Source organism: Rhinolophus ferrumequinum, chromosome 8 (assembly GCF_004115265.2).
Source record: "Rhinolophus ferrumequinum isolate MPI-CBG mRhiFer1 chromosome 8, mRhiFer1_v1.p, whole genome shotgun sequence".
Taxonomy (NCBI): Eukaryota; Metazoa; Chordata; class Mammalia; order Chiroptera; family Rhinolophidae; genus Rhinolophus; species Rhinolophus ferrumequinum.
The window spans coordinates 73,834,105-73,859,103 of record NC_046291.1 but is presented as its reverse complement, the minus strand read 5'-3'; positions in this window follow the sequence as shown (position 1 = coordinate 73,859,103).

Here is a 24,999-nt window from a genome sequence, read left to right as displayed (position 1 = left end):
CTGAAGAATGTATGCAATTGATTTTAAATATGTTTTTATTGTTTTTATTTTATAGTTGACTGTATCAAACTTTTTAACCCTTAAATTTTGTTTCACATCCTTAAAAACAAATAAGTAATCACATATTGTAGTGTAGTTAGGTATTTATTAATAGATTTTATTATGAAAATACTTTTCCATGTTATATGTTTATTGGAAGAAACATAGTGCAGTGAGTGAGATTATGGAATTTGATGTCAAATATAAAATCTGACAAGGTCTTAAACACTTTTGGACTTCAGTTGCTTCATCTGTAAATGGACATGATTAAACAAACTCTTGATAATGGTAAGACATAAATGAGGTCTGCATGTAAAACGCCTAACATTCAGTTTAGTACGCCACTGATGTTCAAGAAACACTAGTAGCTATAATCATTAAATATATACTGGACTTGGCTCTAAAATTTTAATTATGTGCTAATGGAAATGTTTTCAGGAAATAAAGCAAAAATATTTAGAATGTGCTACCAACCAGCAGCCTGTTCTTTATTTTTTTTTTTTCTGGGACATTTTACAACTGAATAAAATTATAAAGCTTAGAGTATAAAACAGATATGGATCTTTTTTCTAAAGTAGATTAATTAAATTTTGCTATTTCAAACTTCGTAATTATCTTACAAAAATCTTGATTTTTGAAAAATATGCATGTGGTTTTTAAAATTTTGACTATTTCCTTCACTAAATGTGGGTGGCCTTAACTGAAAAACTTATACAAGGAAGCAGGAGACATGATCCAGAATATATTTCAAAGAATTTAAATCGGGATATCCAATTAATTAACATCTGTATTCATTTATGCCTAACTTTACATTGGATGGTTTCTATAGTCTATATTCGGCCATGGTTCAGAGCACGGAACTCTTTCTAACTGGAAAGATGGATGTAAAATAATCAGTGCAAGAAAGATTATTCACTTTGCCTCCAAGAAAAACTTTTGGCTTCTTTAATGTTAAACAAGAGGCATTTACTTTGTTGGCATTTGTGACATTATGAATAACTTTTGGGGAGGAAGGTGAATCTATAAATATTACAAGAAGTTCTAGGTTAGGAGAGTACCTTTGATATTTCAACATTGTTATGTGATATGGGTGATCTCATGAATGCAGACAGGGGAAAAAGCAACTGAAATTAATATCTTTACTATCTTTTTTCCTGTTTGAGTGATGCTACAATGTAGCCACTGAATAAAATCAATCACATTGAGGGGAATTTGGGCTTGAGGCTGTGTTTTTTAATATATGGAAATGCTGTAATTTAATAGTCCTCTAATACTAATTACCTCTTGTGATATTTTTCCTGAAGTCTCTTTAGACAAACCTAAATTGAACTAGATTACTTCTCCTTGTCTCCTCTTATCAATAAACCTCATTTAAATCTGAACACCAGGTAAGAGATGAACGTACCTCGTTTTCACGTGCTCTATAATGAATATATTACCCCAGGAACCTTCTGGCTTACCTTTAGTTGTTGAATAACACCATATTTTATTAAAGATCTGTGAAGTATTCCCAGAGATGTTACATAGCCTGTTCTCTTTAGACAGTAAGTTTTGCAAAAATCTTCTTGCCTTTGTATAGGTGATAACAAGAAACAAGAATAATGAGATAAAACCTCTTCTTTCAGGTTTTTTTAATTGAGGAACAAATTATTTCATAGTTCCTCATTAGTTATGCTCATGGATTCTAATGACAAGGTGACAACTTTCACACGTTAAACAGGTTAATTAATCAGGTAGTAATGAAGTTGGGTGATACCTGAGTGTTGGTGTGCTGAATAATCACAGTTCCTAATAATATGCTTACATGTCTGTAAACCTGAGAGGATAAGTTGAAATTCAGAACTTCTGAGTTCTGCATAAATAAACATGTGCTAGCTAATGGGAAAACTAATTTTAATTTAGTACCGTAGGTATAATTTTTAATTGTGATATATATGTGCATATACAATCTTTCTCTCTCTCTCTGTCTCTCTCTCTCTTTCTCTCTCTCTCTCTCTCTCTCTCTCTCTATATATATATATATATATATATATATATATACACACATATACATATATATGTATGTATGTATATCCATAGTTTTATATATTGCTTTTCTTATATGGGTGCATAAGCATGATCATATTTCACATTTAGACAGTTTGTATTTTGTTTAACCGATCCATAAAATTTTATGTTTTAAAATCTCATCATTCTACTGGTATTTTACTTGTGAAACTAGGTAAGAGTGAAATTTTAGGTTAAATCCCATAATATGATATAGTATGTAAGTGTGTCAAATTAGATATCATTCTCAGGAATATGTCATTATGGTATAAATGATCTTGAGGACACTGGGTGTCCCCTCCTCAGAAAGATATACTAGAGAGGTCTCAGGTTCTTGTCACCTGGATTTCCTTCTTCAACCACCTCAGGAACAATCAGCATATGAAAAAAATACATATATGATATGCTGAATATCATTTTGTTTATAATCATAGAAGACTATAATAACTATTTTAACAATAGACAAATTATTTTATTTTTGTTTTCCTTGTATAGTGTAGCCTAGTCTACCACTAAGGAAACAGAAGCCTTGGGATACAAGGTGGTGTGCCTTCTTTCACCAAGTATCTCATCCCTGTGAAATCAATAAAGAATGAAAAAAAATCTGTTTCCTAAGTATATAGTATGTGGAACATTGTCACTGCCCTGGTAACAGTTAAAATATTTTGGGACAACATTTGTAAACTTTATTAATTAGGATTAAACTATAGAGGGCGGGTCAGCAAAGAAAAAGTGTATTCAAGTCAATATGAAAATAATTCTATCAACTTTTGATTGTCAAAGTGAGTCAACTGTGGTTAGAAAGCAGTAGGAACTTGAAATACCTCATACTTCTAGTGTGATGCTGCTCAACAAGGCACTGAATAATCCGATCATGATCTCAGCTCCTCCAGGACGGAAACCACATAGCCAAGCCATAAAGCTCCTCACTAAGGACAGTAGGGGGCATGGAGGGATGGGATACAAGGCTCCTACTCACATTTCCACAGTATCATTAGGAGGCTTGAGACCTAGGATCATAACTTTGCCCCATGGGAACCTCACAATCAAAACCCAACAGGCACCCTCCCCTCCAACCCTCACAAAAGTTTTGTGAGGGTTGGGGGGTAATTGGCTTACTTCTATTGTAATTTAAATTCAATGTATAAGTCAGATAGACCTCTGCCTTTGAATAACTAAATATTCTCTCCTACTTAATCATCTGTCGATCTACACATATTTGTGTCTATAATGTTTATTTTTATGTGAATTTATTTTTATACAGGATGAAAGATATATATACATAAGCATACATATCTGCATATTTACCTATACTTACCTTGCTTGCTTCAGGTGTTTTATTATTTATTTTTATTTTCACTTTTGTTTGTGGATTTGTTTTGTAGAGAAACTTGTTTTTGTTTGTTCTGTTTTGGCTTGAGCTAAACAGGAGTCAGTGCCCCGATTTCCTGAATGAGAGCATCTTTCAACCATTCACTGTCCCATCTAACAATACAATCTTGGGGCCAGAGTCTAGTTACTCCCCTTCTAAGAGCACAATATATGCCAATTAATTGACCTATAATTTAAATTATGCTGAGAGTGAAATTCAGCAAATGACAACAATTAAGGAATTGCATTAATGAGGATCAATATTAATAATACATAATCATGGAGTCAGGGATTTCAAAACACTCTTTTTAAATAGAAAAGAGAATGATCAATTTTCTTTCGATTGAGTCTAAACCAAAGTTTTCTAGACCCTACAAGGTCTAACAATTAAATTTTACTTTGCTGGGATAGAATGAATGGTGCTTTAGCTACTGAAGTACCACACATTTTTGTTCTTATTTGCACATTATAATTATAAGCCACGATCTTTACTCACAGCTTATTATGAGTGACTGTCAATAATACTCATTGATGGAAGGATAAAAGAAAGGAAATGAAACAAAATCTTTCATAATATTCCAAAGGCACATAATATTATACAGTTTACTTCCTTCTCCTAAAAGCAGTATGTGGACAAACCAAACCCTCCAAATCCCCTTAAAGCTTTTGTTTCAAAATGACATGGTTTTGCTAAGTTGCTATCTAAAAGGAAAAAGAAAAATACAGAAACGTGTATATCATTAGCACAAGTGCATTCCATTATTTTCTTTTGCAAAATAAATTACATAAATGGGGTTTGTATTGTTTGCTATACTTTACACAGAGATTGGGATAATTAAGTTTCAAGAACTGGGATGCTTTAAAACACATTTAATTTAGTAAAATTGGTAAGGAAGCTACTGCAATTTAAAATAAATAAATAAATAAAAAAGGACAAAAGTTTCCTGTGTCTTACTGGGTAATTTGGAGTGAATTTAGACTATGGCATTAGAAGTACAAAAGGTAACTAAAAATGCCATTAAATGAAATGTTCCAAGTCCAAGCAATTTCCTTCTTAACAGAAAGTGAAATGCAAACAGAGATTACTAAAACCCTGCTGTGTTTAATTTAAGTGTATGTAAGCCTTTTACTCACAGTCATTTTGTCTGGAGATAATCATGGCCATCCACAGTGGTCAGGGCTGTGAAGCATGGGTTGTCAAAAGTTGCTCACTCTTTGATTCCACCTTGCTGTGTCAGCCAGGGTTCACATCAGGCAAGTTCAGCTCATTCATCTTCTGACAGGGTGGGATTCTCCTGTTTCTGTCTCCATCAATGTGTTTTTGTTGCCTCCAGACTGCTTGCAGCAACATGGAGTCATGTGTGTAACTGCCTGTCCACCATTGCAAGGTGACACGGTTGGCCATATAAAGGCAAACAAACCTCTGTAGCTGTGTAAATGTAAATGAATTAGATATATTTTCATCGGTGAATTAGTCATATGTACACACATGGTTTATTCAGTATAAAGTTTCAAAGGTGAAATCAACAATTTTACACTTTTCAAACTGCTTTTTTATTTGTTACACACAGAATCCATTTTGAAAAGTAAGCAAAATCTTGTTGGGGTTTCTCAGAGGTATAGTTACTAAACCCATCTTTTAAATATAGAGAGAATTAAAGAGGTTAGGAAACAGATATACACATAGGTTCCAACTAATATGACTATCTTTTTATTGGGATGACCATATTTCCAGTGTCTAAAAACTTATTTCACAATTTGAGATAAAAATATTTTGAAGACCAGGGGATGACGTTTATGGAAGAGATGCCCAATATTATTTTGCTATTTCGTATTCAACTTCTGTTAGTAATCCCTAGGATGAGGACACAATTTGCCATAATATGATGCTTGGGTCATTATCTTAATTTAAAAAATTATATATTGGGTATTTATTAAGCACCTAAGTGTTTATAAATCCCTGATGCTAGGTTATATATACAAATAAAATGACTGAATAAAATGACAGTTTCTGTCTTCAAGTTAGAATATGAAGAATTGTTTCTTGTAAAATTTTCCAGATGTAAAATTTGCAGAAGGGGTGTTTGTGTGTGTGTGTGTGTGTGTGTGTGTGTGTGTGTGTGTGTGTGTGACACAGATATATAAGTAGCACCTGCAACTTTTCGATAGAAAAGGAAAGATCTGTTCTTTCTTTTTTTAACAATTTATTTATTTATTAAATTGATTGGGGTGACATTTGTTAGTAAAATTATATAGGCTTCAAGTGTACAACTCTATAATATGTCATCTATATATTGCATTGTGTTTACCATCCAGAGCCAGTTCTCTTTCCATCACCATGACACTCTTTTTCCTCTTCTACCAGCCCCCCTCCACCCTTACCCTCTGGTAATCACTAAACTGTTTTCTGTGTCTATGAGTTTTTGTTTGTTTGTTTGTCATTTATTGCTTTCAATTTTATATCCCACGTATGAAAAAAGTTACGTATATGGTTCTTGATTTTTTCTGTCTGATTTATTTCACTTAGCATGATAATCTCAAAGTCCATCTATGTTGTTGCAAACAGCAGTATTTCATCTTTTCTGATGGCCAAGTAATATTCCATTGTGTGTGTGTTCCACATCTTCCTTATCTAATCATATATTGAAGGACATTTTGTTTTCTTCATGTCTTGACCACCATAAATAATGCTGCAATAAACATAGGGGTACATATATTTTTATGGGAAAATGGTTTCAGATTTTGGGGATAGACACCAGAAGAGGGATTGGTGGGTCATATGGTAATCCTATTCTTAAGGTTTTGAAGAACCTCCATAAAGTTTTCCATGTTGGCTGTACCTATTTACATTCCCAACGACCAGTATATGAAGGTTCCTTTTTTTCCATAGCCTCTCCAACACTTGTTATTACTTGTCTTATTGACGATAGCCATTCTAACAGGTGTGAGGTGGTATTTCATTGTGATTTTGATTTGCATTGTCCTAGTAGCTGGTGAAGTTGATCATTTTTTCATATATCTGTTGGCCGTTTGTATGTCTTCTTGGGAGAAGTGCCTTTTCAGGTTCTCTGCCCATTTTTTAAATTGGATTGTTTGATTTTTGTTGTTGAGTTACACAAGTTCTTTATATATTTTGGATATTAGCCCCTTATTGGAGACGTTCTTTGCAAATATCTTCTCCCATTTGGTTGGTTGACTCTTTGTTTTGCTGATGGTTTCTTTTGCAATACAGAAGCTTTTTAGTTTGATATAGTCCCATTCATTTATTTTAGCTTTTACTTCCCTTCTAGCAGGTGTGAGGTGGTATTTCATTGTGATTTTGTTTTGCATTTTCCTAGTAGCTGGTGAAGTTGAGCATTTTTTCATATATCTTTGGAGTCAAATTCATAAAATCCTCTTTGTACCCAAGGTCCATAAGTTTAGTACCTATGCTTTCTTCTATGCAATTTATAGTTTCAGATCTTATGTTTAGGTCTTTGATTCATTTTAAGTTAATTTTGCTATATAATGATAGATAGCCATCTAGTTGCATTATTTTGCACATGGCTTTCCAATTTTCCCAGCACCATTTATTGAAGAGGCTTTCTTTTCTCATCGCTTGTTTTTGGTTCCTTTGTCAAAAATTGCTTGTCCATATTTATGTGGGTTTATTTCCGGATTTTCAATTCTATTCCATTGGTCGTGTGTCTGGTGTTCTGCCAATATCATGCTGTTTTGATTGTTATTGCTCTGTAGTGTACATTGAAGTCAGGAAGTACGACACCTCTAGCCGTCTTTTTTTCATAGAACTGCTTTGGCTGTTCAGGATCTTTTGTGATTCCATACAAATCTAATGATTTCTTGTTCTATTTCTTGAAAAAATGCCATTGGGATTTTGATGGGATTGCATTAAATCTGTATATTGCTTTGGGTAATGTGGCCATTTTAGATAAGTTCTTCCTTAACATGCGAAGCACTCATGAAATGTTACAAAAAGTCAAATTGTTTCATTTCTTTTGGCATGGTGTAATTAACTAATGGCCCCTGAAAATGTTTAGTATGAGCCACAGCTGGCATAATGGAATTCTATGTCAGTTATTAAATTATTTAATTCAAAAGGCATTACAGATGGTGGGATGAGCAGAACATATGATGCACAGTTGTGGAAGTAGCCTCTGCCACGTGACAGACAACCACAGTACCAACTGGAATGCTATAGTCTTGGTGCTCACTGGAGCATTGTATGTCATCAAGAAGCCGGGGTTGTGCCCAATAATAAGCAATTTGCGATGTTCAGGAAAATTTAAAAGCATTGTAATGTCCTCTATGGTGATATGACTATACCATGAAAATTTATTATTTATAATGTGCAGTTTTACCTATTTATTTTGGGTATCTCTTTTAGAGAAGCTGTTATAATACATAGTGAAGAGGTGTGTCTATATGTACATGCTGTCAATATTTGTCATTATAAATATCATTAAAAATCAGAAATGGTATAAAATTTAAGAGTTTTCAGATCATTTAGTCTATAACCAACTGATACTATCTATGAGGGATTAATACTCAAAAAAGGTATATTCCTTCTTAATATATATATATATATATATATATATATATATATAGTTGGCAGTGTCAACATATGTGGACATGTGGATTGAGAATTTTATGATTCCAAGGGGCACCCTCTCCACAGAATACAGTTTGCATAGTAGCCCCTAGAGTTGTGAAAATTGGCAGAGTTATGAACTTAATATGAAATAATGCACAATGAATAAAGAAAACTTGCATGACCTCAATGAGCTATAGAGGCAGAATTAGATATCAAGATTATATCAGACATAGAGCCTCAGGCAAAGTAGAAAAGTAGGAAAATTCTATCTTTAATACCTCTGATTTTCACCATTATGCACTAATGCACTCTCTCTTTAAACATAATTGTAAGACACAGAGAACAATGGTTTGCCACTTATTAATCTATTGCCTCTCAATTTCAAATTTAACATTTTTGCTGCTTTGTGAAAACGGACCTGGCCCTTTAAAGAGGTTTTCTCTGTCAGTTGATGAGGTGTTAAGCTTTGTCAGTAGAGGGCACTGGAAAAAGACTGCAAGAGGAAAGAATTTTGATCCCTGGTTGCAGTATACATTTTGTGGTAGTCTCCTGCAGAGCACTGTGCTACTTCAGTCTTGGCCACTACTTACTCGGGATCCAGGCTCTGCAATACATACAGATTCTCCAGCATCACTTCACACTTGCACCATATTGTAACATTTCTAGTGTTACTTCTGCAGCAACTAGCCCTAGTTGTACACAGAAGCCAGCATCATCCCTCAGAAATCCCCTTCCATGAGTGTGTAACAGACTGCACCTGCTGAGAAAATACCCTTTGGATATCTTTTCTCAGCACCCTAAAGGATGGTTTTCTAGCAAGTTCCAACAAATTCTACAGGTGCAGCATCACAGTGACTTCTCTGCCATACAGTGAGCTACAGCCAAATCCTTTCTCATGAGATCTGCATCTCAGCCAGAGGGTAGAGAAAGAGTAGAATCACATTACTATGGGTTGTAGCTATATTGCATTACATTATATTACATTACATTACATTTACTACATATATTACATAGTGTGCATATTATATATTATACATAGTGTATATTTATATTATCTGCAATATCCGTGTTTCCCCAAAAATAAGACCTAAACAGAAAATAAGCCCTAAACAGAAAATCATGCTATGATTTTTCAGAATGCTTATAATGTAAGCCCTACCCCAAAAATAAGCCCCAGTTTAGATCGTCAGCCAGATGGATGCATTTAGTACATCCGTTGCAACACACAATGGATGTATTGAATTATAAAATAATAATATTAATATATAATTACATATAAATTAATAATATTATTGACATTAATACTTAAAATAATTGATAATAGAAATTATAATTAAATATTTGTAAATATCCAAGCAGGTTCCTTTGGACGAGAGGTAAATGCCTATGTAAACAGATGAACTTGAGACTTATTGCCAAATGACCAATCAGAGTACAGACACAACACAGGAATAGCATGCGCATCTGATAACAAATGGACGTAGTTGTGTCTAATATGAAACTTTATAATTCAATATGTCATGTGTTGTAACAGACATACTTAATTCACTTGTGTGAAATAAAGAAACGTTTTCTGAATTTGGGTGCCTGCAATTTTTCAACGCTTTGTGTGGACCATCATTCTTAACTGTCATCATTTCTGTTGCCAACTTCTGTCTCGTAAGTCTTCAATTAACACTTGATTTAATGGTGGATTTAAAGGGAATAGTATTCTGACCCCCAGACAAGATGAGTGCAAAAAGAAAGAGCTATTCTATGGAGTACAAGAAAGGAATCATGGAGGGCTCTCAGAGCCCTCTTACGGCTTTCTGCAAAGAGAATAAAGTGTACCTCCGAATGGTCTGAAAATGGCGAGAAGAGTATGATTACCTCAGTCAACAAGTGGATGAGGGAAATGCTAAGATGTGCAAGTGTGGATTGGGTCAGCAACCATTATTTCCTGAGCCAGAAGACATCATCTGTGAATGGATTGCTGACAGAAAACCAAAGGATTTGGTTGTGTACAGGGCTGATATTCAATATTTGCCCTTGCAATGGCACCATAATTAGAAATATCCTCAGAATAATTCAAAGCATCACAACACTGCCTGGATGGCTTCCTTCAGCCATATAAACTATCTCTAAGATTGACAACACCATTCATGCTGGAAGATACTGAAGTTATTAAACATGCACTCGCATTCAATTCCTTTGTTGATGGCATCAACTTTTTTAAATACCAACTCTCCAACATGATCGGTATGGATGAAATTGCAGTGTTTATGGGCCAAGGATTTCAAAGGACAATTGATCAGAAGAGTGTCTCATCAATCTACATTCCCTCCATTGGTTACGAAAGTGCACGTGTTTCCTGCATGTTGGCAATTCATCTGGATGGTAAGAAAGCTCCACCTCTAGTCATCACTAAGGGCAAGAAAGATAAAGTTGAACGTGTTTCAGGCATTTATGTTCTTGAAACCGAGAAAACCTGGTGCACACAAGCAGTTATAAGGAAATGGGTCGATTTAATGCTGCCACTTGTTTTGCAAGGTGGACAAAGAGGTCTGCTAGTCTGGAATTCAGCCAGCACCAACCGCGCTAAAGAGGTGAAGAACTTCCTTGCAGAGAGAAGAATCAATCAAATAATGATTCCAGCAAGAATAACTGCCTATCTCCAGACTTTTGATATTGCAATAAACAAGCTATTTAAGGACCACTTACGCATGGAAATCGATGACTACACTGAAAATAGAATGGAGGGAAATCAGTGTGGAAACTTGGTGAGGCCTAGCCTGCAAGAGGTCATGACTTGGGTGAAGAATTCTTGGGATAAAATCATTGACAGCTGTGTTGCCAACGCACAATGAGCAGGCTACATGGACAAGAAGTGCTCATTTAAGGAGAGCTCTATTGCTGGACATGAGAGATTGGGGCCAATGGTTCTACAGGAAATGGAGTCACAAGAAATTCAAGCTGGAATTTGGGGTTTGGAGAGTTATGATGAAGTTCCAGAAGAAGATGACATGACTGTATTTGAATAAATATTGATTTTTGTACATGAATAAATGTAGATTGTTGTACATGAAAAAATAAGGCATCCCCTGAAAATAAGCCCTAATGTATATTTTGGAACAAAAATTAATATAAGACCCTGTCTTATTTTTGGGAAATACTATATATATGTGTGTGTGTGTGTGTGTGTGTGTGTGTATATATATATATATATATATACCCCCACAAACACACACATATATATACACACACACATATATATGTATATATGTGTGTGCGTATATATGTATATATGTATATATATGTATGTATGTGTGTATATATGTATATATACATATATGTATATATGTATGTGTATATATATGTATATATGGTGCCAAAAAAATGTATACACATTTTAAGAGATGTTATCTATGCTCAATGAGTAGTTTCCCAAATCAGAAGTGTCTGGACACTGATGGTAACCACTTTGAACAACTCTTGTATTGCAGAAATCAAATATGACTTGTATTCATCTTTTGTTATTGGTATACATTGAGTATTACAATTAATACAGTCTTTTTTCCTATTTAAAAATGTGTATACATTTTTTTAGCTATATATACGAGGTCTGACAATTAACTTTGTGAACTTGTTGCAATGATGTTGCTAACCTTTTTTGATATTAGAAGGATTATTATCCCTTATGAATTTGTACCAACTGGACAGTTTACCAAGTTTGCTAATTGGAAGTGCTGAAAAGGGTACGTAAAAAGTTAGATGAAAACGACCTGAATTTTTCACCAAAAATTCATGGCTCTTGCATCATGACAATGCTCCAGCTCATACTGCACTGTCTGTGAGGAAGTTTTTAACCAGTGAACAGATAACTGTATTGGAACACACTCCTTACATGATCTGGCCCCCAATAACCCCTTTCTTTACAGAAAGATCAAGGAAATATTGAAAGGAAGACATTTTGATGACATTCAGGACATCAAGAATAAGAAGACAACAGCTCTGATGGCCATTCTACAGACAGAGTTCCAAAATAGCTTTTAAGGGTGGACTAGGCATTGACATTGGTGCATAGCTTCCCAAGGGAAGTACTTCAAAGGTGACCTTAGTGATATTCAGCAATGAGGTATCTAGCACTTTTTCTAGGATGAGTTCGCAAACTTAATTGACAGAATTGATTTGTGTGTGTGTGTGTGTGTGTGTGTGTGTGTGTGTGTGTGTGTGATTCCTATGTTCTTTCCATGCTCTTTATTTCTTATTACCAACCCCTCCTCATGCCAGTTCATTGTTATGGGTAATAATTCTTTATGTTCATCTTACTCTGTTCAAAATATTGTATAGTTTTTTTTTTTAATTAAAGTTTCTTGGGGTGACAATTGTTAGTAAAGTTACATACATAAGTTTCAGGTGTAAAATTCTATAATACATCATCTATATGTCTATATCTATATATCTATATAATACATCATGTATATCACATTGTGTGTTCACCACCCAGAGTCAGTTATCTTTCCATCACCATATATTTGATCCCTTTTACCCTATAATTTCTCTTTCATCATTTGACCTGTATTGTTATAAGAGTTTTACTATTTTATAGCTCCAAGAGCATTACATGAAGATTTTGTGTTTGCTTTTCTTGACACTGTTAACTGTTACAATTTCAACATTTTATCTTTTAATTATATTGGGAACATGAAAATATAGTACTGGACTTTTCTAATTGGAGTTTGTGTGTGTGTGTGTGTGTGTGTGTGTGTGTGTGTGTACATGAATGAATTGTTCATGGCCTTAAATCCTTTTCTACGGTACACAGATTCTATTTTAAAAATTTTGATAGCTCTTTACCCATTAAGAATATGTATCGTATATTGAATATATGTTGCAAAATATAAGCTAGTCATTATTAAACTCTCATATTTGTTTAAATTTTATATATAGTCATGTGTCACATAGACATTTCAGTCAACAACAGACCACATATATGAAGGTGGTGTCAAAAGATTATAATGAAGCTAAAAAATTCCTATTGCCTAGTGATGTTTTATCCATTATAATGTTGTAATGCAAAAACACATCACTCAAGTGTTTGTGGTGATGCTGGTGTAAATAAATCTACTGCATTGCCAGATGTATAAAAGTATAACAGACGCAATTACAGTAGGCTATACCATCTAGGTTTGTGTAAGTACACTCTATGATGTTCACACAATGACAAAATTGCCAAGGGTGCATTTCTCAGATTGTATCCTCTTCGTTAAGCAAGCCTGACTGTATAACATACATATATACATATATGGATAAGATATATGTGATTTAAGATTTTTAAGTTTTTTAAATCATGTTTCTATTTCAATATAGTTTCTACCTTTCATATTCTTCATGGAATGTCTTTCCATACTTCAAGTTTATAGAAACAGTCAATCATTTTATTTCTAAATATATATTTTAGGGCTTCTATCGTATTTAACACTTACTCCACATTAAATTAAGTAGGTTTATGGTGTGATCTATTTTTATTATTTTCCTCAAATAATTAGTTAATGTCTCTTGTAGTATATATTTAAAATTACTTTTTCTTACTGAATATTAAAAAAATAATAGTAACTATAAACTTCGCAAATTTGATGAAAAAAATTCATGTATCATTCAAGAAGCTCATCAAATTCCATGTAGAAAAGTCATGCACAAATAGACAAAACACAACCAACTTGTCAAATTCTGAAGACAGAGAATCTTGAAAGCAGCAAGAGAAAAATAATTCATGACATACAAATGATTCTGAAGTATTAACAGCTGACTTCTCAGTAGGAACTATTAAGGGAAGTAGGCTGGGAATAATGTATTCAAAGTGGTAAAGGAAAAATACTTCAACCAAGAATCCTATATCCAGCAGAAGTACCCTCCAAAAAAAAAAGAAGAAGAAATTAAGACATTTCTAGACAAAAAGAAACTGAGAGAATATATCTCCATCAGCCTTTCCCTACAAGAGATACTGAAGGGAGACTTTCATGTTGATATGACAGGACACTAAACAATAATTTGAATCCATACAAAGAAATAAGAGTAATGGTTGACATAATTACATTAAAAATATGAAAAATAGTATAAACATCACTTTGTTTATAACACCTTTCCTATTTGATGTAAAAGTTTCATTAAGCATAGTTATAGAACTATATTGGTAAGCTTATATTTAATCAAGACTTGATTTGTATTACACTGGAAGTACAAAATAGGGAAGAAAATGGAATTTTATTGAGGTCATATTGTTGTAAATCCAGAAGTTAATTAGTTTTAATAACAACTAAATTGTTTGAAGTTAAGGTGTCTATTGTAAGACCCAGAAAACACACTAGGAACACAAATCAAAGTAAACAAGGGAATTGAAATGGTATAATGGCAAAACTACTGAAGACAAAATAATGCAGTAATGGAGGAATAGAGAACATAGTATATGACATATGTCATAAAATAATATATGACACATAGAATCAACAGCAAAATCGCAAATGTAAATCTTATTTCCCAGTAATTACATGAAATATAAATCTATTAAATATTCCAGTCAAAGGCAGATAATGTCAGAGTGAATAAAAAAAAAAATCATCTAATAAAGTAGATTGAAAATAAAAATATGGGAATAGACATACCATGCATAAAATAGTGCCAGAGTGTTATATTACTATCAGACTAAATAGACTCTCAGAGAAAAATTGTTACCAAATATAAAGAACATATTATAACGATGAAATGATCCTTGCTTTAAGAACAAATCTCAAATAGATAAAGCAAAAACTGACCACAAAAAGAGGAGAGCAATAGGTAGTTCTAAATAATAATTGGAGACTTTAATACTCCTGACCTTACATAAATAAAAAGATCTTACAGAAATAAAAAGTATATTCAAATTCAAGTAAGGGAAGATTAGTATGGCAGTTGTCAGGGGCTGGTGGGTGGGGGAAAAAGAAAATTGTTGTTCAATGGGTATAAAATTTCCATTATGCAAGATAAATAATTTTTACTGATCTGCTGCGCAACATAGTATCAATAGTAAACAGTACCATATTGTGCACTTAAAAATTAAACAGTGTAGGTCTCACATTAAAGTGGGTAGTTTCTTACCACATGAAAAACAAAAGCAAAGAAACACAAGAAATTTTTTTATAGGTTATAGATATGTTTATTACTTTGAGTGTGGTGATGGTTTCATGAGTGTATGCATGTGTCTAAAATCACCAAATTGTATATGTTAATATAATATAATAGTATATAATACTATATACAAATAATTTTGCTATATGAGGGATTATTTAGTGGTGCACAGAACTGCCTGGTAGTTTGAATTTAGCAATGATGGATATTTATACCATGAAAATTATCAAATACTACACATCAAGTTTCTTCCTTTCCCCCCCAAACTGGTTGCTAAATAAATATCAGCACACCACAGATATTAGTTTTCACAATGAAGAATAAAGAAAAATTATTTAAGATTCATTTTCTTAAAAGAGCGATTGACAAAGTGAAAATTTATTGGCCAATTTATAGGTTAATATTGATGACAAGATCTTTACCAAAGGACTGTAATTTACTGAGAGACCTTTAAAACCAAGTTTTGGACTTCAGGGGTATTTTCGTTATATATGCAAGATATTAATATTTTCCCATTATACATATTTGTGAAAAATAACAAGTATAAAGGAGAAAATTGATTTTATCTATATATGTTATTTACAACTTTCTCTTTATTCCTTATTTCCATTATTAGATAAGTAGTACTGTAGAAATTTCAATGTTAGTCATATTATGTTATTATTTGACTTGATATGCAGTATGCACTGTTTATTTTGTTCCCCAAAACACTGATTATTTAAGTCTTGCCTACTATCCCTGCTAGATGGTGCAAAATGTTCCAGTCCTTTTCTAAGTCAAAATGAAGTGACACCAGAGTTATCACAGCAATCTTATCCACCCATTGATTTCTCGTCAGCTGAAGGATTGACTTCAATGTATCTTGGAGTTCTTCAGGGTTTTATTTGGATTATAAGATTGAAGGCTTTGTTTCTTTGTATTTGATGAAAGTAATTACCACTGATTCTTCATTCTTGGGACGGAGCATTACTAGAGTTGTCAAAGTTTTATATGGAATGAAAGTGCTTTTTCTTTATGACTCTAACTTAGAAATCTATTGATCAGTCAATTTTTATTTTTAATATTATATCCAAAATCTGTCTTAAAATAATTTTAATCTCCTTTACAGTACATACATTTTGAGATGTTTGGTATATTTCACGTTCCAAAATCAAGATAAATGTCAAGTGTGTTGGAAAATGTCTAAATAATAGAGCTCTTTTAAAATAAACATTTTTGTTACAGTCTAGCAACTTCCAACCACCAATCAGAAACAAATGATTTTAAAAGATTATTTCAGCTATTTGTGGTGGAAAAAAAATAAACTTTTTCATTTTAATATAGTTTCAAGGAGTGAAAACTTGAATATGTTTTTTTTTAAATAAAGGTATCAGAATAGCTACTTTTATATATCAGAATCATTTGAGATCTATTAAAATTCAACTGCTTTTAAACTCATAGACACAGACAATAGTTTAGTAGTTACCAGAGGGTAAGAGGGGCGGGGGGTTGTAGATGAGGGTAAAAGGATTAAATACGTGGTGATGGAAAGAGAACTGACTCTGGGTAGTGAACACACAATGTGAGATATAGATGATGTAATACAGAATTGTACACCTGAAATCTATGTAACTTTGCTAACAATTGTCACCCCAATACATTTTAATTTAAAAATAAATAAATAAATAAATTCAACTGGTTTTTATCACCACATTTAAAATGAAGTTGGAAGTAAGTTCTTGTGACTTTATCAATTATTATATTTTAGCATATATTGTTCTTTTTCTCGTTAAGCTTGAGGTTTTCTTGTTTGTTAGCAGGAGAAATATTTGAGTAACACAATAAAGTGTTCTTATTCTTTTGAAGTTTGTTTTGACACTTGGTCCTGTGTGTATATATATGTCATATAATCATATAGGAGATTCTCAAACTGCCTAGATTCCCTCTGAACATAATGTGATTTTATTTATACTGATCTTAGCCAAAAAGTTGAGAAATAATGTGATTTTATTTATAGAGACACTTGTTGCTGTGATACCGTGAATCCTGGAGGGGGAAGAAAAAGACCCAAAACTAAAAGTGGTAAAATAGTGGTCAAATTTAAATATTGAGTCCCTTATTCGGGAGAGTAGATTATTCATCTGAGCCTCACTATTATACAGATGGATAAAATTCTCTCAGAGCTGGGGAACAGTCATTGGTATCAGTTTTAGAGAGACAGAAACCTTTCTCAGGGCTAACAGCAGACAGCAGGAGGAGTAGTAATATCAGTTGGAACTTTGACACACATCAAAGGGAATAAAGCCCTTTGGCTTAAGAAATTACATGGATACCATAGACCAAAATTTTCAAACATTAAAATGCCTTTTCAAGCTAAGAACAATTTGTAGATATAAGCATACAGCTCAAGTTAGCAAGTACTGAGAAAAGTCAGTCTCTTGAACCCAAGATTTCTTTTTTTTTTTTACCTTCAAGTTTCCTAGGGATTAAAATGACTCATATTATTCTCTCTAATTAATATATTTTTCTACCATTGTCCTATGTGTGTGTATGTGTGCATGCAGGTATGCATGCTTTCTAATCAACTGGCATACATACTTTTAAAAAATATGCTTTTTAAATATGTTCTACCTCATATAGAACCATGTCAATTTTTTAATTTAAATAAAAGTGTATTGTCAATTAGGGTATCTCTAGCCTATTTCAAACCTAATGTTTAGGCTGATATTCAAATTTGAAGTCTCATTTTTTTTCTTAATAAAAGCAATCTCATTTAGTTACCAGTTTATGCTGTTGCTGTGTCAACCTCATAATATAAGCAGATAGAGGCTCTGATTTACGATGGTTTCTTTAAAATATAACTTGCATGTAACCCTTCAGTCTCGAGTATTTGCTTGCTTGGTTTCTAGCAAAGGCTCATTAAAATGAGTGAAACTAATGTAAAACTTACCTTGAAACAGTTCTCTTGCTGGACTCTATTCTCAAAGGATTTTCTAATTTGCAATTTATATTTTAGACTTTGACCAAGATATTAAAAAGAAATAACATGAACTACTGTCTGAAAATACTTGATACTATTTCAAACTGGAATAAAATTATGGTACTTGGATTATTAAGACATTTGTGTTGATATCGTGATTTTTCTTTTTTGTTGTTTTTTTTTTATAAAGGAAGACAATTCAATATGATTTGTCTCTAATTAAATGATATTTTGGAAGTTATGATTCAGTAAATGTTTGTCATTTCCAAATACCAGGACAATCTTTATATACAGATTTGTATAAGGAGATTTAGATTTTGAAACCAGGTGATTTTTGAACATATGCATACAACTTAAGTTGTTCTTCTAATACCATTTTGATGTGAAGAAAATAAGCTCTTTAACTATGTTTTTTGACTTTTATTTTCTCTCATGTTTTATATAGAAAGCAATTTAATTTAAACATATTTATGGTCTTCTTCAGTCTGAGGTTTAAGACGTGAAGTAAAATCTCAAACGGAATTCTTAGCTTCTGGGTTGTATTCTGGTTAACAGAATTTCTGATCAAAATAAGGTGAAGATAAGATTAAATCTTAATTGTAAAACATTGTAAAATATATTTGTCAATTTTTCTACCTTAATGTACTGAGCTTAATTTAATCCTTTGTTTTCTGTAATTAATTTTTTAAAATTATACCTTAAGGTGATTATCTTCAATATGAATTATAATTGTCCAAAACTATATGAGAAAAATTAAGTTATAAAAGCAGTGACTGGAGGACATTGAGAAGCTTCTGTAGGGAAACAAAACAAAACACTCCTGAATCAGCTTATTTTCTCTGATTATTAGCTTACTTCTCAAAAAAAGTATACAAAAGTTTTTCTTCGATATTATTATGTGAGGATTCTGATAGGTTGGAATTCATTTAATCAAGACTTAATGAAAAAAAATGACTAAAGTGACCCAAAAATAGATATATTATGGTTTACAACAATGGCCTAGAGTCTCAACTTAATTTTTTAAAAGGCAAAAGATGTCTTTTGTTTCACTATTATTTAGGAAAATAGAATGTTTGGACACTAGAGTTTTTAAATAACTTTTTATTTAGGACTCCGTTTGATTATGGATCTGTAAATAAGTGGATGCTTCAAGGACGCCATTCAAATCTCATCTTGATAATGAGCCTGTGTACAATAAATTGTCTCCCATTTTTGCTTTTTTTTCCTGGTTGATTTGTGAATACGTGTGCGAACCGAGTATGTAAATGTCCTTGTATATCTACCTGGTTCCCATGTACCTAATGCTTGGAGCTGTCCCGAGTACAGTTCATCAAGGATTTGAATACAAAAAGTAATATGACTAGCCCATCATTGCACTGATAGAAGTTTTTGTCCCATGGGTAGCTCAGACCACACATGTTGTATAGCAAAAGTGCCATCTGGAAGTAATGCACTGTTATTGCTTCTTATCAGGACTGTTGAGGATTTTTTTTTTATTAAGTATAAATGAATCTTAGGACAGACTGATGTATGTTCATTAAACTATGAAAATTATTATGCTATCATCTTAACATGCAAAATAGAAGCCTAATAGAGGTAAGCTAGATCATACGAGCCCATGGTATGAATGTGACATGTGAGGAAAAAATAGACTGAAATCTGCCTGCCTTATACCAGGAAATTACATAGTCTTCTTAAAGTAAAATAAACACTTGACAAAGCTGTTAATCATCCCTAGTGGAAAGGATTTACAGATTCAATATTAGGATGATGAGTTTCCCACTGGTCTTAGAAGCACTGTAGTCAAATGAATTCATTTTCCTCTGAAATCATTTAGATAAAAATTATATTCACATTGAGGAATATGGATGGCTTGAATGCTAAAATGTCACTTTAAAAATGCATTGTTCCTTCCATGGCCTCCTAATAACTTTCAGTTAATATTTAGTCAGAAAAGAAAGACATCCGAATCCAAACCACTTTCTTCAATGGAGAAATAACTAACCTACATTTTCTGTGAAAAAGAGAGTGAAACTGGGGATGACAATAGCATATACATCTCTCAAATTCACTTCATATTTATGTATGTAAGTCAGCCATAAAAGAATATGCATTTTCATCTTAAGATTACTTCATAAAACCTCTCTCTCACATTGTAGGGTAAATTAAAATAATCTTTCACTGATAACATATTTGGAAGTTTACCTGCAGTGATATTGTAGCTGGTAACTCTTATAAAAACAAACAATATTTTGGAATTGTTATCCATTCACAAAGAAGTTACAGAATTTAGTGATTAAGGATATGTGCAGTGCAGTATAAGTGCATTTGTTTCCTAGGAAACAAACTGGTACTGTGCCACTGAAGAAATTTGTAAGCATTAAAATATTCTGTAATCAGGCCCCAGGAGAACATATTAACATTTTTAAAAGGAAAAACAAAATATTTGACATCCTAGCCATTTTCTAAATATACTTGTAGATGAGGCCTACTGTCAACGGGCTGTGTTTCAAGGGTGAGAACAAGTTATATAATAGGTGAGCCAAGAACATATTTTAACGTGGCTAATCCAGGTGGCAGGATTAATGTGTCAGACTGAACAATTGAAGTCATTCAAAACCATGAGATAAGAATGACAAGTACAATAAGACCAAATAAAACTAATTTTAGAATAAAGATTCAGAGGCAGAATGAAAGGACAGATTCAAAACAGAACCCTCTTGAAACCAAAAGGATGCAATTATAGAAGAAAAAAGAAATTAACCTATTCTCAGGAGGCACTATTACAGGTGGCCAGACTAACATAGTCATCTAGATAATGCTATTTGCTGGGAAATTAAAGACATTACAGTCTAAAAATATGTTCTCGGTATTTTTATCATGGTGCCTAAAATCTCCACCGCTGAGGTACATATCTGAGAGGCTTTCTGGATCTCTGTGACTATGAATGAGGGTAAAACATTTTTGTAGTGCCTTCTCACATACTGAAATAGAGAAGACAGAAGGTTTGGAACTGGTCTCAATATCCTCATCGATAGCATAGGGATTATATCATATCTGCTTGTTAGGTTATTGAAAGGATCATTTTTTTTTTTAAATCCTACATATGAGATAAAGTAAGTACCTTGTTCAAGTAAGCATTCAATACATGGTAATAGTTATTATCTTCATTATTGCAATTAAGAGTCATGCGTTACTAGGAATCATACATATTCAAGCAACTACTATGCATGTTGTCTTCATCCTAGTGAGCTTTTGGAAAATATAGCTAGTAAAATATAAACAAATGCTTATATAGTCTATAATACATCTGATAATGATGATTGCTCTGAAGAAAAGGCAGAAGTGGTGTGGGAGCAGGAGATTCTATTCTAGCTATGGTGAACAAAGAAGAACTTTCTGTGCAGAAGACATTTGAGCAGAGTTGAAAAAGAAGTGAAGGGTGAATAACCTAACGGTTGGTGGAAGGGTATTACAGATAAAGGGAAAAGTTGTTGGGGAGAGAGTACACTTGGTTGAACAGGAAGCAAGGACTGTGTGGCTAAAAATAAGAACAAAGATAAAAAATGGAAGGAAATAAAATTAAGACGTACTTAGAGGCCAGAAATACTTGGTAGAGTTCGGAATCCATGGTCAGAAGTTTGGATTTTATTCTATGTACAGTGGGAGGTTACTGGAAGTTTCGTTCAGTGGCATGAGCTGATTTGCCTTTGACCCACAAGGTTAGGACAGGTGTATTTAATTTGTGGATGAAGTTGTAAATTGAAGGCAAGGGCTTTATAGCATTGTCTAGAGCAGGGGTGTCCAAACTGCGGCCTGTGGGCCAATTGCAGCCCGCAATCCAGTTTTAATTGGCCCGCAGCAAATTCCAAAAATATATTTAGTTTACTTAAATAAACCAGGTGAGGCAATACATACTTCACCTCGAGTGAGTGGCCCAGCTGTTTGTGTATTTTACCGCATATGGCCATTGGTAAAAAACGTTGAAAAAAGTTTGGACACCCCTGGTCTAGATGCATAGAGGGTAGAAAATGGAATAAGTAGGGGGCTCGTGTGGGAAGCTCTGTGTCTGGTGTCTGCCTGAGGATCCTGGGCACTGCCTGAGTAGCAGGTATTACATGGGCATAGAAGAGTTCAAGTCCCGACTCTTAACCCTTTGTGGACTATATCTACGTCTTCAGGATACAGTATCCAGAGATGGTCGTTCCATGTTGCATACGAGTGGATTTATGGATCTATTTCGCATGGAGTCAGCTCCATTATTCAAAATACCGTTTACTTTTTTCTTCAGTAATCATGTGTGGCTACAAACACTTGTAGTCACACATGCTCCTTATTAAAGAAGAAATATTCAGAGGTCAACTCTTGTCATTATTATCTGCAACATACAGATGGAGAACAGCATGGTGTATGTGAGGAACCAAAATATTTAAAATCTGAAGTTATGGGAGGAATTGGGTTTTGTTTTCATTAGGGAAACTGTGAGATGTCTGTTTTACAGTATTGTGCTGTTCGTTCAGAAGTTCTCTCCGCAACGAGGGGAAATTATTGAAACTGAACTAAGCAAATATTTTCTATTGGCAAAGCCCTGTGAATATGAAGATACAAGTACTTGCTTGTGTAATAAGCAAGATATGGAAATATCAGCTAGTCAGGACACTGTATATATATGTAAACTGAGTAGGAAAATCTAAGAGAGATTTTAAAATAGATTGTAGGTGAACATACATGTTTATGAAAAATCACAGAAAAATAAAGTTGGCCATTTCACCATAAAATGACATATAAATACCTATTTTAGGCAAATTAGAACTATAAACAACATGGAGAGACATTCTGAATAACTTTTGAAAACTCCAGCTTAAATTCTGGTTATTATCTCACCGTAGAATGTCTGTTTCCAAAGCATCCTTATTGAACCTTGGGTTATCAGGTTTGGCATCATATCTTGTTTTCGGCAGTCTGCTGGACAGAGAGGGCAAGCACTGGGATTAAGGCTGGTGGCATGTGAACTTCTAGCTACTTTGGCAGAACTGCATGGCATAGATGGCCAGCACCTGCCCGCCTTCATCCTCTGGCCCCTGGCCAGTGAGCTTTATCAAATGTACATGTGGAGCACAAAGCCTTACGGAGTAATACAAAGAAAAAGCATAGTTCTAAATTGAAAGCAAATATTCCTCCATGCATGAAAACTCTACTAGTTCGAAACACTAGCCCCTCGCCACACACAGGTTTATTTATTTTAGCTATAACTATTGCAACACTTCAAATGTGGCTAGTCTGAATGGAGATGTTCTGTAAGTGCAAAATACACATGTGACAAAAAAAGAATGTAAGATATCTCATTCATAATCTTATATCGATCACGTGAAATGCTAATATTATAGATAATTCTGTATAAATAAATTCTAATTGTGACATTAAGTTCAACTATTTATGTTTACCTTTTAAGTACAACTATGAGAAGTTTTTAAATTACACATTTGCTAGTATTTGTGGCTTTCATCAGATTTCTATTGGGCAAGGTTGCATTAGAGGTTTTTGAGCGGGGCTTCAGATTGGCTAATGCAATGCGCATTGAGGCAAAAGAAAGTATTGCGGCTTAGGTGAGAAGCGTATAATATTGTTTCCAATCTGAGTCTGAATCTGAGCTGTATAACTTAATAACTATATGGCCATGGACTTTTTATCTAACTTTCTGAGGTTCAGAGACTTTTAATAAGTAAATAGAGAATAATAAATTAGGGTCTTAAGGTTATGAAAAATGTACTTAGCATAGTCTTTGGTTCATAGAAAGTGCTGTGCGAATATATTTATTTTTCTTCCAGCACTAGAAAAGAGAAAACTGAACTCTTCCCACCCTTTCTCTAATAACTAGCGTTATGTTGGCAGGGCTATCTGTTAGTTTATCTCAGCTTCAGTTAATTCAGATGTAAATATGGTAAAATAACATAATTTTTTAAATTAAAATTTATTAGGGTGACAATTGTTAGTAAAATTATAATTGTATTTAATATAGGTATCTTTCCAAATTAATTTTTGACTTATTTTTACTCCAAATATTTAAATACCAATTACTGTATCCCCAATAACTCAAAATATTAAATATAAAAAGTATGTCTAGGAATCCTGGGTTCTCCTCAGGATTTGGAATAAAATAAATTGAAGTTAACTAACAAAAATGATCTTGTCAATAAGATTTATATATTTGAAAACATTAAAAAAGTGACCAATATATTGTATTGTCAACTATTTTTTTAATTAAATTTAAAATACCTACTCCTTACTTTTGAAAGCTTTTGTAAAGTGGCACGTTTCATTAATACCACATTTGAGAAAAATGGTGTCTCCCTTAAACCCGTAGATGCACCTCTTTGAAAAGATGCTTTTGTCCTTCCTAAAAAGTAAAGATATTTTCTCCAGTGAGTATATCCCATGCCTCTATAGTAACACAGTCTGTAGTACAGAGAGCAAAATTTGCCTGATGTCAAGGAAAATTGCTTGTTTAGCAGTCAACTTGTATTAATAACCAAATTGTGCTAACTCTCCTTTTTAATAGGACTATCAATATTTCCAATCAATATAAGCATAGATTGAGCTTTCTTCTTTCTTTTATAAACCATTAATGTATAAATATGAGAAAGAAGAAATTAAAGCACCTGATCTTTGTGATTAATTTTATCTCCAATTATGGTCAAGGGGGAGAGAGTTCTGGGAGAAAAGAGAAAAAAAGGACAAGAGACCTGGATCCTGGGAAAATAGACCAAGGGCATTTTCTAAGAACAGAATCCTTACCTATGTGGAATGCTTTTGAGTGTGATGTCCCTGCTCAAGGTTTGCTTATGGCGAT